The 16,514-nt window shown below is 39.8% G+C and overlaps 1 protein-coding gene across 17 annotated transcripts in view; it reads right to left on the reverse strand.

Annotated features, from left to right (window-relative positions):
• Window positions 1-16,514, reverse strand: part of DAB1 (DAB adaptor protein 1) — a 416,583-nt gene that overhangs the window by 136,927 nt on the left and 263,142 nt on the right. The window lies entirely within an intron of this gene.

Raw genomic sequence — 16,514 nt, forward strand, 5'->3', positions numbered from 1 at the left:
ATTTTAGTACACCCAAAACCAACAAAACCACTTTAGAAACCACAATCTATGTTATTGATGCTATTTTCCAACCACCACCATCAAAACATCAGATCCGCAGTGCCTAGCTGATAGCACCTAAATTGGGAGCGTTAATGCAGGCCCTTCATTAAGCATCCAAATGTGCAAGCACTGTTTGCATTTTTTAAAAAAAATCAATGCAGCTTCCATAGCCTGAGCACTCCAGTTAAGCACACTTGACACTAGGGTTGCCAGGTCTCCGGTTTTTGCCCAGAGACTCCAGATCATGGGGGTCCTCTCTGGGTCTCTGGTGACTCACCTTAAACTGCAGACTCTCAACTTTAATTCTTTTAAAAATAAGTTTCTAGGTGGTCTGGTTCACAAGATATACACAAAAATGTCAGCAGCCCCCCTCTGCAACTTCTGTTAAATCAGCTCATAGCTGGCTGCTCTATCCCCACCCTTTCAGGTTTGTAGCCAATAAGTTAAGTCAGGGTTGTGATTTGTTGACCTCCAGGCAGTGCCTTGACCTCATTGCAAAGCTGGAAAATGATTGTTTTTTCTTGCATATTTGAAAATCTCATAAGTTCGGTAAGTATATAGTTTTCAGTTTTTCTCTCTCTTGTGTACGGCAGTCAAACAAGTTCAAATTTTCCTAGGCTGTTAAAGAGGAAAGTGTTTTGAAAACCTTCCCAATATGAAGCTTTAATCCAATACTTGCTTTTCTGGGAGTAAAGCTGCAGTGTTAATCCCACATACCTGCAGTAAACCCCACTGAATTCAATAGGCCTTACTTTTGAGTAGACATGGTTAGGATTGTGCTATAAATTAATGGGACTTTTGAGTGAACATAATAAAGAATTGTGTTTGTGTTGTAAATCTCTCTCCCCCTCCAATCCTATTTTTAAAGCAATTAGGCAGAGAGATATCACAGTTTTTATTATCTAGGAAACTAATACTGATTTTTAAAAAAAATGTTCTGCAATGACCACCTGGTTGACAATAAACTATTATGGGTGTGTGTGTATTTTTACATCTGCAGTGTGTGTGTGTGTATGATGTCTTTCCAACAATCCTGTGAGGTAGGGTTGATAATTGAAAACCAATCCAGCTCACAATAAGAAATCCCTTTAAAATCCAATAACCATAAAAACAAGTATAAACAGTTGCAAAACAGCTTCAAGTGGCATGATTCTGAATTTTGGGTTGCATGAATGAAGTTCCTTATCACTTGAGGTTGCACTTCTCTGCACTCTTCCCTGTTTGAGTAAGCCCCATTGAATACATTGGGACTTGCTTCTGAACAAACGAATACAGGATTGCACTATAAACATCTTTACAGATTGTGTAAATAATAAACATCTTTGATGGTCATGCTTATATAAATATTTCTTCATACTGTGTCCCAATAAGTATTTGATTTCACACTTTGGTTATCGATTATTTCCTCTACATTTTAAGTGTGCCCTTCTTTCCTGGGGTGGTCATGATTCCCCTCTCTTGTTTTCAGGCAGATAGGCTGAGAGATGGTGAGTAGCCCATGGTCACTCAGTATACTTTATAGCTCATTTCCATTTTGAAAAAAATAATTAAAATGATTTACATGCAGGCAAAGTTTATGAAGTAGATCCACAAAATACACTTAAAGTACATCCAGCTCACATTTAAAGCTCATGACTTCCCCTAAAGAATCCTGGGAAGTGTAGTTTTCCACTCACAGTTATAGTATAAAGATAGGGGCAGGGCATTCCAAGCAGGGGGTTGCCAACCTTGGTTGGATATGGATAACTTTACAGAAGATCCCTAGTTAAGCTTTACCAACAGCACAATTCAAACTATATCTACTCAGAAGTAAGTCCTGTAGAGTTCTAGGGGGCTTAGTCCCTTAGTTGATATGTTTAGAATTGCAGCCTTCTGGTTTACTCCTGAGTGCTCCCATCTAACATCTCCACAATACTAGGCTCCTTTCTATCTACAGTGGCCTTCTGGTGACTGGCTGGGCCTGAGGGCACTTAAACCCTTTTTGCCAGAAGCAAGTAGACTAGATTAGATGTCCCCTATCGAGGCTCCATCTTTTAGCCAAGTTTTAAATCTTAAATTTCCAATCAGATAATTTTTTTTGTTTGAATTGTACGCTCCAAGCAACTGTGGTTGATAATGTTTCATGCTTAATGACATCACTCAGGCCTGCCCCGTGACATCAGTTGGGTCCACCCCTATGACATCACTTGGGCCTGCCCCATGACATTACTTGGGACTGCCTCCATGACATCACTCGGGCCCGCCCCCAAAATTTCAGGGTTTGGGATGCTTCTGACCTGGCAACCCTGCTCAACACCCTCCAATGTTTTGAATGCTCTGTTAGTGAAAATATGCACTTGGTGGCAAAGCCTGGTCTTTCACAATGCTTCCAACATAACTGGTGCCCGAAACCTATCAAGAGGTTGACTGCAAAATGCCCTGACACAGTGGTGAGAACAAGAGAGGTACCTCATTCTTAGTGCTAGAGTTGTGGATGTGCTAGAAGCATCAAAAGAGAGATTTGGATGATGCATTTTGGCCAAGAAAAACTGCAGGTATGTCCTTAACACCAGCCCATTGCAGCTCTAGGTATTCAGTCCCTTTCTTGTTTGGCACTAGGAAGCAGGAGGCCAGGGGAGTACATTCATAGATCACCATATTTCTCAATGGAACTGTAGAACACCATATAACAACTTTGTTTTTTTACTCAACCATTTCTCTCAGGGCAAATCTGAAGCAAAGTCAAGATTATGTAAAACTAGCTGCTTGAGTTTAGCACTCTTATCTCAAAATAAGGGCAATTGAAGAGCAATTCCAGAAATTAGAGGATGAATTTAGGGTGTTACCTAGAAACTCCTTCAAACCTAGTCAGTGATGCTCATCTCTTTAACACAGTAACATCTCATGTAAATTAGTTCTAATTTTGTGTAACCCAGTGATTTTTCTTTACATAAGTAGGGGACTTAAGACCTTAGGTTCTTCAAACATGCACACATGCAAAATAGGTAGTATATAATTTTTTGATATGAAAGTAACACAATATGGATGCGAACTAAAATCTGAGCTCTTCCAGATCTTTGTCATACTCAAAATCAGCATCCAGATCACAGCTCAAATTAATCTATAGTAGGGGTCCCCAAACTGTGGTCTGTGAGCTTCATTCAGGTGGTCCATGGCATGTCTGCATTAAATGTCTACATTTATTTTTATTGCTTCTTTTATTTTTTATATTGTATTTAATTGTATTACCATTTGTTTTTTTTTTTTTTTTTTTTTTTTCAATAATTTTTATTCAGATTTTCATAAAACATACAAGACAAAATCATAAAACATTCAAAGACAAAAAACAAAATCAAAAATAGTTAAACAAAAAGAAAAAAAGAAAAAAAAAAACAAAAATAAAAAATAAAGAGTAAAATATTGACTTCCCATTTGTCAAAGATCAAATCAGTTATAAGTCTATAATATATAACAATCCTGTCTCTTAAGTCATATTATAAAATCACTTTCCTCCAGTAGTTATCTTACTTAATCATCAAATCTCATAAACATTACTTTATTCTTTCCACAAAAAGTCAAAGAGAGGTTTCAATTCTTTAAGAAATATATCTATCAATTTTTTTTTCCAGATAAGCATATCGATTAATCCATCTCATTACTAATTATGATAATCTTATTGTCATAACCATAGTCAAAATAAACATTTCAATTAATCCATCACATCAGAATCTGTTAGGTTCAATAATTTCAGTAGCCATTGTTCTATTATCTCTATTAGTTCCATTTTCCATCTTCCATCTTCAGTAGTCTCTCACAGGGACCCTTATATCTTTAATCTCCTGCTTCATTTTACTCAATTCAATTTTCATTATCTCAATCTCATCCATTATTTTCTGAAACATAGTTATTTCCAGATTTTCAGCCACTTTCTTAATTGCCATTTTAAAAGAAAAATATAGGAAAACCACTTCTTATTTCAGCAACAATTGGGTTAATACTCCAAACTTGGTGACATCACAGTATAAACAGAGCAGACAGCCTTATCTCTCCAATAGTTAAGTAAACAAAATGCAGTTCCCAGGATCGAAACAATTAATGGCAATCGTCAAGAAACAGATTCGTCAAAATAAAATAGACCAAAAAGAGAGTAGTCTCAAAACAGTATAATATTTTTCAAAATAAAAATCTGGAATAGAAATCCCTCTTCTGTGTATATCTTTAGAATGCAAATCCAGGACAGCTTTTTGCAACAAAAACAGAGATAAGCTATTAATTAGTGCGTAGCAGAGAGAAGTTATGGCTCCCCAGTGAGATGTCAAAAACTGATCAATCTGGCAAATCTCTTTTAAACAGCAACAATTTAAGTCAAGTAAAAGAAAAATATAGAAAGAAGGGTGCTTGCCTGTTAGTGCGTTCTCTCTTAGAAGATAAGATGAACGTTCGCTTTAACAGATAGAGCTTGCTGTTGAAAATCCGTCCCACCTTCGTCGGCTGGACCTCGTCCCATAAATTAATGAGATCTGGTCGTCCCAACAAAAATAGGCTTTGAGGTTAATCTCTTCGTTTCTCCCTACCCGGGAGAAGTTTAATCAGTCAAAAAAAAAAGAAAAAACTGACTGATATATCTGAATAAGCTTCTTTTGAGGCAGGAGCCCGTCTCAAAAGCAGGCACAGGCTAAGTCACCCTTCCCGGAAGTCCAATTGTATTACCATTTGAATGCTATGATATGTAAATTGTAATTAAAAAAATACAAGGTAAGAAATAAAAAGACATTTAAAATCATACAGCATCTATGCATTACCATTGTGCATTACAATTGTTACCAACAAGCAGAAAAATAATTAAGTGGTCCACCAAGACCCTCTGCAATTTTCAAGAGGTCTGTGGGGGGAAAAGTTTGGGAACCTCTGATCTATAGTATTGCTTTTCTGACTTCTGGCAAGATTTATCCACTAAAATGGGAGAAATATTTCATGCTTTCAAAAAACATATCCTTGCCGTTAAAATGAGTACAATGTGTCGTCTGCCATCTCGAGTCACTTACAAATGCATGTATCTCATCAAGATGAACCAGATCAAGGCTGCAATCCAATACATGTGTAATCAGAAGCATGCTTCATTGGCAGAGCTTGGAAAAGTTATTTTTTTGAACTACAACTCCCATCAGCCCAATCAGGTGGCCATGCTGGCTGGGGCTGATGGGAGTTGTAGTTTTAAAAAAGTAACTTTTCCAAGCTCTCTTCATTGGGTTCAATGAGACTTTCTTCCAGGTAAGTGTGCCCATCAGTTCTAACCCCACTTATCTGGGGTAAGCTCCGCTGAATTTAATAGCACTTACTTCTGAGTAGGCATGGTTGGGGAGGAATAGAGAGGAGTGGCAAATCTATGGCCACATTCAAAACCCTGCCAGATCATGCCGTCTACTGCAAAAGGTGGAAGGGTGGGTTTTTTTGTTTGCTTCTTTAACTAAACCAGCTCCAGGCTGGCATAGCTGAGTGACCTGAGGATCGGGCCCCTTAGGGGATCTGTGGAGCTTTCAATCCAGAGGATCCAAAATCAGTGGCACCACATCCCTATCCCTGACATGAAAGCTTGGGGGCTTTCCACCTGATATTGAGCCAATATAGAAAACAGAGGTAAGCAAATGTTAATCAGCACAAAGTTTTAATAATAGAATGGGGACTATCCCAAAAGGGGACTGCCAGCAAGCAGATCCTTTGCCTTCCATGTAGAAGGCTGCAATTGCTACAGAATTTTGTAGTATGTAAAATGTAAAATCATTCCACTTGTCTTCACAATTAGCCCAGATAAGCTAGGATGAGAGAAAGAGATAACTGGCCCAACTTCAGCTATCCAGGAACACGCAAGTTTAGCTGAGATTTGAACTTTGATCTCCCACATCAAAATCCAACAATCAATCCATCAAATAGCATGTACGACATTCTCATCCCAGACCCACAACCAATCATCCTGGAACCAAACTAACGATGCTCCCACTGTTCCATAACTTTGAACGTCTAAAAAGCACTATCACCAGCATTCTGCTGTTTTTTTTGTACAAAAAAAGAGGAAACATGTTTATTTACTTATTTATTTTAAAAATTCCTAACTGGTCTACGTTCAAATGGATCCCAGGGCAGTGCATAACCACCACCACCACCAGAATACAATATAAAAAAGCAAAACATAATCCATCCTAAACAATGCAAACCATAATTCCAAAATATGCCTTTTGCCTCCTGCCTCATTCCCACACAATGTATTGAAAATACTTTTTAAAAAATCACTAGGGCCCTGTCTGCTTTCCTGCTGGGAAGAGTCAGTTTGTACTGACTGTGGTTGATTGATTAGCTTCAAAAATATAAAGAAACTGGTGAGATGCCAACAAAATCAGTTTGCCACCCACCTTCTCTCCAAGTCCTCACCTGAATTTCCAGACAGTATTTATCAAGTGGTTGTGTTCTTGTGCTCTTAAACAACATTTTATAAAAAAAACCCTAATGGCACGTGGATGATGAGTCAGAAAATGTAAGTAATGTTTAAATTATACTGGAGGGAAATGCTGAGGCAGATGTTACTACTGAGTGCTCAGAGCAATAAAGCAACATCTGCAACACAGAGCTCTAAGAAAAATCACATCTGGATGCACAACAATGCTTAACTTCATCGTCAGGCTATTCTACATGCCGTTCATGTGTGTAAACATTCTTGTCTCAATTATTTTGTTTTGCAGTAAATAAAATCTAATTTGCAAACTTTTTGACAACAGTTTTCATTATATCTAACAAGATAGGCATTACTGCATTACTTCCTTCTGTATGTTTATATGATAACACAAGTTCCCTCTCACTTATTACTGGAACACTTAAAATCTCACTGGCCTCTGATTATTTAGACCAGGGGTGGGTAATGTGGTACCTTCCAGAAGTTGTGGACTACAACTCTCATATATTGTCCATGAGACTTCTAGATGACAACGTCTGGAGGGCGCCATTATGACTACCTCTGATATAGGCAGAGCCTAACCTTCCCATTTCAATAACCTGGTGATATAGAGTTATGAGATTTTACATGCAATTCCTGTATTGTTTATGCACATTTAGCATTTATTTTTAAAAGTACAATAGAAAATAAAGTGCTTTGATACAACTGAAGGGCTGATCGGTAAACTGCAGAGGCAGCATTATATACAAAATAGATGAAAATAGAATAAATGCGAAAACCAAACAAATGGATTAGAGAAGAATAGAGTGAATACAGATATAACAGCAGCCACCTGTTTAGTTAATCGCTTGCTTTGGTTTTAACCCATTAGGTCAGGTGATTAAAATAAGCATTACTGTGGTTCAATGTAAGAACAATTCAGATTATGTATAGTGCTGCGCCTTTTCACCAGCTCTACGTGAGCCCTTTTTGAAGTGGTAATGGGGTGGAGACACATCTGACATCCCATGGGCCCTCTGGAGAATCCTTACACTTTCTAGCACTCAGAAAAAGAACTAAAAAAGCCAATTAGATGGGTATCTAGTTACTGCACCTTTACAGCTATGACCAAATCCACCTTAAAATATCCCAGAGCTTCACCAGCTGCCACCAGATATTGTGTTAAATAATAGTAGCACTGTGGTGCATTATGTGGCAAAGATGGAACTGAGGTACCAAGTTATAACTACCTGCTTCCACTCTCTACCTACACAATTTTCCTAGTGGTTAGGACAAGGGATGCTTGAGAAATTTGGTGATGCTCATCTGATCTGCACCTCCTGGACGAATGTGCGAACCAGACATGCGCCCGCTTCAGAATCCGCATGCCTAAAGGATTCCAAAATGATGTGGTTTAGGAGTTGTCCTACTTTGTTGTTCTTTTTTCACAGGTACAAGCTATCTAGAGCAGCTAGAAAGTCTAGCGCCTGCATATATGTGATGTGACTGCAAATCCCCCCAGGAAGATCATAAAAGAAAACAACATGTCTGCCCCATGGATTCATGGGGTCAGACATTTTTTCCCCTGCTGTACAATATTTTTGACAGTAGCAGAATGCCCCATTCTTAACAAAGGGATTTGCAGATTCATTTTCTATGTGATCAGCAGGAGCCATGCTTTCTAGCCACTTCAGGTAACCAGTACATGCAATTCCCCCTTTTCCCAAATGAAGCCAAGTCAGCCCTCAGACCATGTAATCAGTCCTTGGACCATGTCATAAGTACTTCTTAAATTTTTATTTTTAATTACTAAATTAAAGAAAAATCTTTATGGAAATGGGATGGAACAGGCTTACAAGTGGACACATGTGAAAGAGACACAAACCAAATTAAAACCATTCTGTCCATCCGTAACTAGCCCATACTTTTGGGATTAAATTGGCTACAAGAACCAATTCAGATTAAAAAATCCACACATCCATCAGTTTACTTGGCCAAAAAAATTAACTTTATTAAAACACACAAAAATTGGAATTGGGCTAAGAAAACAAACAAAGCAAAATGTTGTTCCTAATTTCTAATCCTTGCTGACATAATAAATTGGGTATATTATATCTTGTGTGGATGCAGCATATCTAGGGCTGGCTCCAGTTTTTTGGGGGGCCATGGGTAAAGGCTGTCAGCAGGCCTCTTGCCCCCTTGCTTTCTTTCTCAAATCACACTCCTCCTCCCCCCTCTTGGCCTTACCCCTTTCTGTTCAGGTTTTATTTTACTTTAAAGACTAGGGTGACAGAGGATTAGGGCTGCCAGCTCTCCTGTATTTGCCTGAACAGTCCAGATTTTTGGGGTCCTCTCTGGGTCATTGGGTGAACCACAATAATCTCTGGATTCTCAGCTTTCATTTTTTAAAAAAGCTAAGTTTCTGGGTGGTCTGGTTCACGAGATATACACCAAAATGTCAGCCACCCCCTGCAACTTCTGTTAAATGAGCTTGTAGCTGGCTGCTCTAACCCCGCCCTTTCAGGTTTGTTGCAAATAAGTGAAGTCAAGGTTGTGATTGACAAGGGAATTGTTCAGGTAGTAGCTAGACCCCACTGCAAGGCTAGAAAAATGTTGGTTTTTTTTCCTGCTTATCGGAAAATCTCATAAATTGAGAAAGTATATAGTCTTCTGTCTTCTTCTCTCTTGTGTGGAGGAGTCAAACAAGTTTAAATTTTCCTGGGCTGTTGAAGAGGGCAGTGTCCTGAAAACCTTCCCAATATGAAGCTTTAATCCAATACTTGCTTTTCTGAGAATGAAGCTGCTAATCCCACATACCCAGAGTAAACCCCACTGAATTCAATAGGCCTTACTTTTGAGTAGACATGGTTAGGATTGTGCTGTAAATTAATGGGACTTTTGAGTCAACATAGCAAAGAATATGTTTGTATTGTAAATCTTTCCTTTCCTCTCCAATCCTATTTTTAAAGCAATTAGGCAGGGTTTACTGCCTTATCACTGCTTTTATTATGTAGGAAACTAATACTGATTTTTTTTAAGTTCTGCAATGACCAACTAGTTTTGACAATAAACTATTGTATCAGGTGTATGCATTTTTACATCTGCAGTGTGTGTGTGTGTATATGGAGTCTTCCCAACAACCCTGTGAGGTAGGGTTGCAGACTGGGAACCAACACAGCTCACAAAAAGATATAAATCCCTTTAAAATCCAATAACCATAAAAACAAATATAAACAGTTGCAAAACTGCGTAAAGTGGCATGATTCTGAATTTTGGATTGGATGAATGAAGTTCCTTATCACTTCTGGTTGCATTTCTGTGCATGCTTCCATTTGACTAAGTCCCACTGAATACATTGCGACTTGCTTCTGAGTAAACAAACACAGGACTGCACTACAAATATCTTTACAGGTTGTGTAAATAATAAACATCTTTGACAGTCATGCTTAGATAAATATTTCTTCATACTATGTCCTGATAAGTATCTAACTTCACACTATGGTTGTACATTATTATTTCTCCTACATTTTAAGTGTGCCCTTCTTCCTTGGGGTGGTCATAGTTCCCCTCTGTTGTTTCACCATGAGGGGCAAATTAGGCTGAGAGGAGCAGATTAGGCTGAGAGATGGTGAGTAGCTCATGGTCACCCAGTAAATTTTATAGCTCATTTCCATTTTAAAAAACTAATCACCTCTGCCTGGACTCAGTGGTGGGCTGGATGAGGGCCAATAAACTGAGTTTGAATCCTAGCAAGATGGAGACGCTGTGGGTAGGTGGTTCCTGAGTTTGGATAATTGGTCAGTTGCCTGTTTTGGATGGGGTTGTACTCCCTCTGAAAGAGCAGGGCTGTAGTCTGGGGGTGCTCCATGATTCATCTTTGTTGCTAGAGGCCCAGGTGACCTTAGTGACGAGGAGTGCTTTTTACCAGCTTAGGCTGGTAAGACAGCTGAGGCCGTTTCTGGACCGGGATAGCCTGACCACAGTTGTCCATGCACTGGTAACCTCCAGGCTGGATTACTGCAATGGGATGTATGTGGGGTTGCCCTTGAAGTTGGTCCAGAAGCTGCAGGTGGTGCAAAATGCTCACTGGGGCAGGGTATCACTAACATGTCACCCAGCTGCTGAAAGAATTGCACTGGTTATATATTAGTTCAAGGTTATAGTTTTGGTGTACAAAGCACTATAGAGCTTGGGACCGGGATGCCTGAAAGCCCGTCTTATCCCTTATATATGCAGTCGATCACTGCGCTCTGCAGGTGAGGGCCTCCTGCAGATACCATCTTATCAAGAGGTCCGTTCTGCACAACATAGGAAATGGACCTTTAATGTAGTGGCACCTATCCTTTGGAGTTCCCTCCCCTTAAATATTAGACAGGCGCCCTCTCTGTTATCCTTTTGGCACCTACTGAACACATTCCTCTTTCAATAAGCCTTTGAAGTAGATACCTTATCCCAGTCTGTGTCTATGTTGGAATTGCTTTTTAATATGTTTTTAAATCTTTTTTTAAAAAGATTTTTGAAGCTTTCAAAAAATGTTTTTAAAGATGTTTTCTTTTAATATATTTTAAAGTCTGTTTTTATGATGTTTTAAAGTATTTTTAGTGCTTTTATTTGCCACCCTGTCCTCCTACCTCGAGGAAGGGCGGGATATAAATATAATAAATAATAATAAATAAATAAAGCACATCCAACTCACATTTAAAGTGCATGACTCCCCTAAAGAATCCTGGGAATTCTTCCCACCACCCTTAACAAACTACAGTTCCCATGATTCTGTGGTGGGATTCGTGTCCTCCAAATGTGTGTTGAATGTGCTTTAAATGAACAGTGTGGATCTGCCCTAGGTATGCTGTGCATTTATTAGTGAATTGAAAAGAACAATTTTAAAAGATATTTTTTTAAACACGGGAAGGGTTGTAGCTCACTGGTAGAACATATGGTTTGCATGCAACAGTCCAAACTTCAATTTCTGGAAAAGACTATTGCCCAGAATCCTAGACAGACAATGCTAATCCATGTCATCAGTACTGAGCTAGATGGTACCAAATGGCCTGAGTCAGTATAAGGCAGATTTCTTTGTCCCTAAAAGTAGAAAGATGCCCAAGAGCCATAGTGACTCCAAAATGTATTTATGTATTTTATTTACAACATTTATAAACCATTTTATTGTAAAAATTGTCAAAGCAGGTTACAGAAGGAATTAAAACAAAAAAATTATTGGAGGGAAAAGTTAAAGATAGGTATTTAAAAACATTCAAAATAATAAAACCAACAATCAGTTAAAAACAGATAAAAACACAATAGCTTCTACATGCCTGGGTAGGCTTGCCTAACCAAAAATGTTTTTAGCAGGTACCAAAAAGACTACAATGAAGATGTCCGTCTAATGTCAATAGGTGGGGAGTTCCAAAGCATAGGTGCTGCCACACAAAGGACTGATTGCTTACAAGAGCAGAATTAGTATGTCGAACCCATAACATGGAAAGCATACCTTGAACACGGCTTGGTAGCAAATCAGCAACCAGTACAGATTTCAGAGCAGAGGTATTATGTGCTGATAGGGCCTCACTCATTTCAGCAATTGTGCCACAGTATTCTGCATTAACTGCAGCCCCCGGGTCAGGTTGTGCTGCACAGGGATTTCTGTGATCTTGGCTGACTGGCTGCCAGGACTTTAATTTGGGTTTTTGGTTAGGAACCCTGACTGGTTGTGGGATGCTGAGTTTTTTTGCCTTACTCATAGGAATGTTGTTGTCATTGGTATGGTATTGCATTTAGGAAATCATCACTGTCTTTTTTCTTCTTTTTCTATTTGCATTTCATTTACCTTTAACCTCACTTCCTTACATCCATAGAAGCAACAACAGTGGTTCCATGTGCTCAGCTCAACCCCCTTAAACCCACTGATGATGGACCTTGTTAGTTGCATGATAGTTTGTTTCTTGCCCAATAGTGGTAAAAGAGAATTCACATACTGGGAAGTGTGGCTGCAGTTGACGTTGTTCCCAAGCTGCTGCCAGTGAAGGTAGACCAAGCCATGTGTGTTTTCTCTCTGTATATTATTACTAACTGGAATTGGGTTGGCTGTCAAAGTGAGTTTATAGCAGCCCACAGGGTAGACAGAAAGGGTAGAGAATTTTCTTACTCTTACTGATTTCTCAGACCTCTGTCTGAAGTCAAGGGTCAAGTCTGTAAAGAAGTTTGAGGCACCCATGCTAAAAGGTAGGGGCAGGGCATTCAAAGCAGGGGGTTGCCAACCCTGCTTGGATATGGATATCTTAGCAGAGGATCCCTAGTCAAGCTTTACCAACAGCACAGTCCTAATTATATCTACTCAGAAGTAAGTCCTATCGAGTTCTATGGGGCTTAGTCCCTTGGTAAATTGCAGCTTTCAGGGGCATCCATCTTTACCCTGAGTGCTGCCATCTAACATCTCCACAACAGTAGGCTCCTTTCTTCCTACAGTGGCCTTCTGGTGACTGGCTTGGCTTGAGGGCACTTAAATCCTTCTTACCAAAAGCAGGTAGGCTACATTAAATGTTCCCTACCCAGGCTGCTTCTTTTAGCTAAGATTTCTATCTTAATTTCCAATCAGATAATTGTTTTTGTTTGAGTTGTATGCAACTGTGGTTGATGCTTAATGTATCATGCTTAAGAACAGCACTGGGGTGCGCCCCTGAAATTTCAGGGTTTGGGATGCTTCTGATCTGGCAGAGGATTTAAACAGGAGAGAGAGAAGAGAGGAGTGGCAAACCTCCTCCCGCAGGCCTGTGAGTGTTTTGGAGGCTTTCCTACCTTGGCTGCTGCACCTGCCGCTTGCTGCCAGCAAGCCCCTGCTGCTTGCCTAGCAGCAGAATGTATCATGCAAGGAAGCCACCTCTTCTTCCTTTGCTTCTCTGTCATTGAGCATGGCTTGGAGCTGCTGCTGCAGGTGCTACTATTTCCTTCTACCCTTTAGGTAGGGTATTTAATGGGTTATTAACATAGAGTATATGTGCCTAGACAGTAATACCAACACTGAATCAGATAGGGGCCATGTTGAGGAGTCCCTCAGCCTTTCATTTCTATGGTATTAACCATTCAATTTTCCCTCCTCCTTCATGAATCAGGTAAAAAGAGATGCTAGCAGACATAAACTGGTACAGAATGACCTCCAGTCCATGGACTAGGCAGAGCTTGGAAAAGTTACTTTTTTGAACTACAACTCCCATCAGCCCCAGCCAGCATGGCCACTGGATTGGGCTGATGGGAGTTGTAGTTCAAAAAAGTAACTTTTCCAAGCTCTGGGACTAGGATTGGGTTGGCAACAAGCAATGGGTCCCATCTCTCTGGGACCAGTGAGGGGACCCTCTGTGCTCTTGGGCCTTCAGCCAGTGCCCACCTGGGCCACTGGTGGAGCTGGGCATGAGAATACCTATAGGGAAAGATCGTTGACTCAGAAATATTAGGAACTCATCTGTGAAATTGGCAAAGGCTGATAAATGCTATCAGTGTGCACTTTTGCCCCTTAGAAATGGGGCACATTGGGGTCTCAGGCAGAGGTACGTACATAATTTCTATAATTTAACATGTTGCATTCTCAGCTGTCTTTAACAGCATCCTTACACTTTATCCTAGGGTTGTCAGAATGGCCAAATGCTTTTTAAATAAGTTTAATTTATATAATGTATTATCTTAGTTTTGAAGTGAGGCTCAAGAATATAAAGAGAAAGCAGGAGAGTAGAAGTGAAATAAAACTAGAAGTGTATATAGGTGAAACAACAACAATGATGATAATAATATCTGCAGGTCTGTTCAGACACTATTCTCATCCCCAAAGTTCTATACACAATGGAGTTGGGGATCAGTCTCAGGTTTGCCTGCTTTAAGTTTTTCACATTAAAAATAATATTCTGTGCTGCAAGGTCATAATCACAGGATGTCCTGGCTATGGTAGGCTTTATATCCTAATGGTGAGCCTGGGACTTGCAGGGATTATCTTTACACATTGAGGTGTATGGAAAGAGTAGTATTTGAACAGGTTCTTTTTCAATATATACTCTCATGACACACATCAGCATTTAAAGGGAGCATATTAAACAAGGGTGGGATTTAAACGCAACAAAAATAATACATTTTGGAATTATAATATATTATAATACTACATGAGGTGGAGAAAAGGCAGAAGCTTAATTAAGCTAAGCAACAAATTTAGAATGGTACATGGAAACCCCAGAGTAGAATTAATTGACCAGTTTTCTATTCCCTGAAGACGTGTCCAGTCTTATTCAGCTTTTCTGCTCTGTGATTTATATTCTCTGTTCTTGGTCCCATAGATCTCTTCCCTCCTCCTCATTGTTCTGTTACACACATAGGACCCTTGTGGCTGTTTATGTCCAGTTGTACTTTCCTGAATAATGCCAATCTTGTTTGAAAGCTTTAAAAAGAAAGTGAAATACCTTTCAGATGAAAAATTGCTACCTGCTTATATAGTATATTTATAGAACCAGAACTGAATCACATCAACATGCTTCTTGATGTCACATCCTTGCTGGGTTCAGGAGTCTATAGTACTGCTGTTATAACTGACTCGACAAAAATTACACACTGCATATTTAAGGTTGACTAATTAAAATGTGTACAACTGTACAGGTGTTTGCAAAGTCCTTATATTAGAAACATTTTAAGGGACTTGCAAACTTTGCCACTAACAAGTAATTTGTGGAAGTGCTGTACTCCTTTAAGACATACATGTGACATATGGAAACATTTCTCCTCTGTGACTAGAAGTGATATAGCTTGCTGCTGAATTAGAACATCACACCCGGTTGTCTTTATCCTTTTCAGCCAACTGATAAATCTTTAGAGCTCTTCAGTACTACCTGCATTTTTTAATTTGCAATTCAAGTGAAGGCAACCTCAAAAACTAACAAAAACATTCCACCCCCACTCCCATACACACATCCACAATAACTAAACAATGGCAATCACATTAAGCAATGAAAACTAAACTAAGAACCTAGAAGTCATTTTGGAAATTGAGCTGAAATTAAATATCAAGTCTGAACTGCTTTGAGACTGCTTAATCTCACAAACAGGTCACACCTGCACTCAAATTAGGATTCTACCAGCAGAGATGCCTTATCATTTGCAGATTATCATATTCTGATTTGAAAGCCTCACCTTGCATTCAGGCAATGGCTCACAAACCTTTTCACGGCTTTCAATATGAGTTAAAGTTCAACAGGACTCAGGCCTAGGAATTGCCTTCCGAACCAGGGCAGAGTCCTGGAATACGTACGGACTTATAACAAGAAGCACATCTGAGCATTCAGAGTGTCTTTCTCTCTAGACTGAGCAACAATCTGCATACAGCCAGATATGTGAAGTCCCTCTTTGCATGGAAAAGTTTTTTTGAGGTGGAATTTCCCCCCAAAAATGGGAAAAAAGAAAAAAAATTCCTGTGCCCCCCCAAGCCTTCACACCTCTACATCCACAACATATTCAGAATTAAGAAGCCGGGCTTTTGGGACAGCTGGGCATAACTTCTGGGCAGGTAGGTGAAGAAACTATGGGTTCCAAAGGCATGGTGTTGAAGGAAGGAAGAAGCAAGGAATATAATGAGACTCAGCCCAAATCCTATGGACAAGCAACAGAGGTTTGGAGACGGGTGGGGATCTGTGGAGCAGAGAGCCTAGGGCTCTCCGGTTCAAACTAGAGAAAGCTCATTGCAAAATTGGTGAGAAGACTTGAGGAACATAACAAGCTTCTCAAAGTGCTGGTTATGACCTATAAAGCCCTATACGGCTTAGGTCCAGGCTATTTGTCAGACCGTATCTCCCTATATGAACCTTCCCGGGCCCTGAGATCTTCAGGAGAGACCCTTCTCACGACCCCAACACCTTCACAAGTGCGACTGGTGGGGACACGAGATAGGGCCTTTTCGGTGGCTGCCCCTAGGCTCTGGAACTCCCTCCCTAGGGAGGCAAGAATGGCCTCCTCTGTGCAATCCTTCCGCCGACAGCTAAAGACTTTTTTCTTCCGGCAGGCCTTTGGAACTGAAGGTTTTAAGGGTAGTGACTGAAGAGGA

The sequence above is a fragment of the Rhineura floridana genome, chromosome 6 (assembly GCF_030035675.1).
Source record: "Rhineura floridana isolate rRhiFlo1 chromosome 6, rRhiFlo1.hap2, whole genome shotgun sequence".
Lineage (NCBI taxonomy): Eukaryota > Metazoa > Chordata > Lepidosauria > Squamata > Rhineuridae > Rhineura > Rhineura floridana.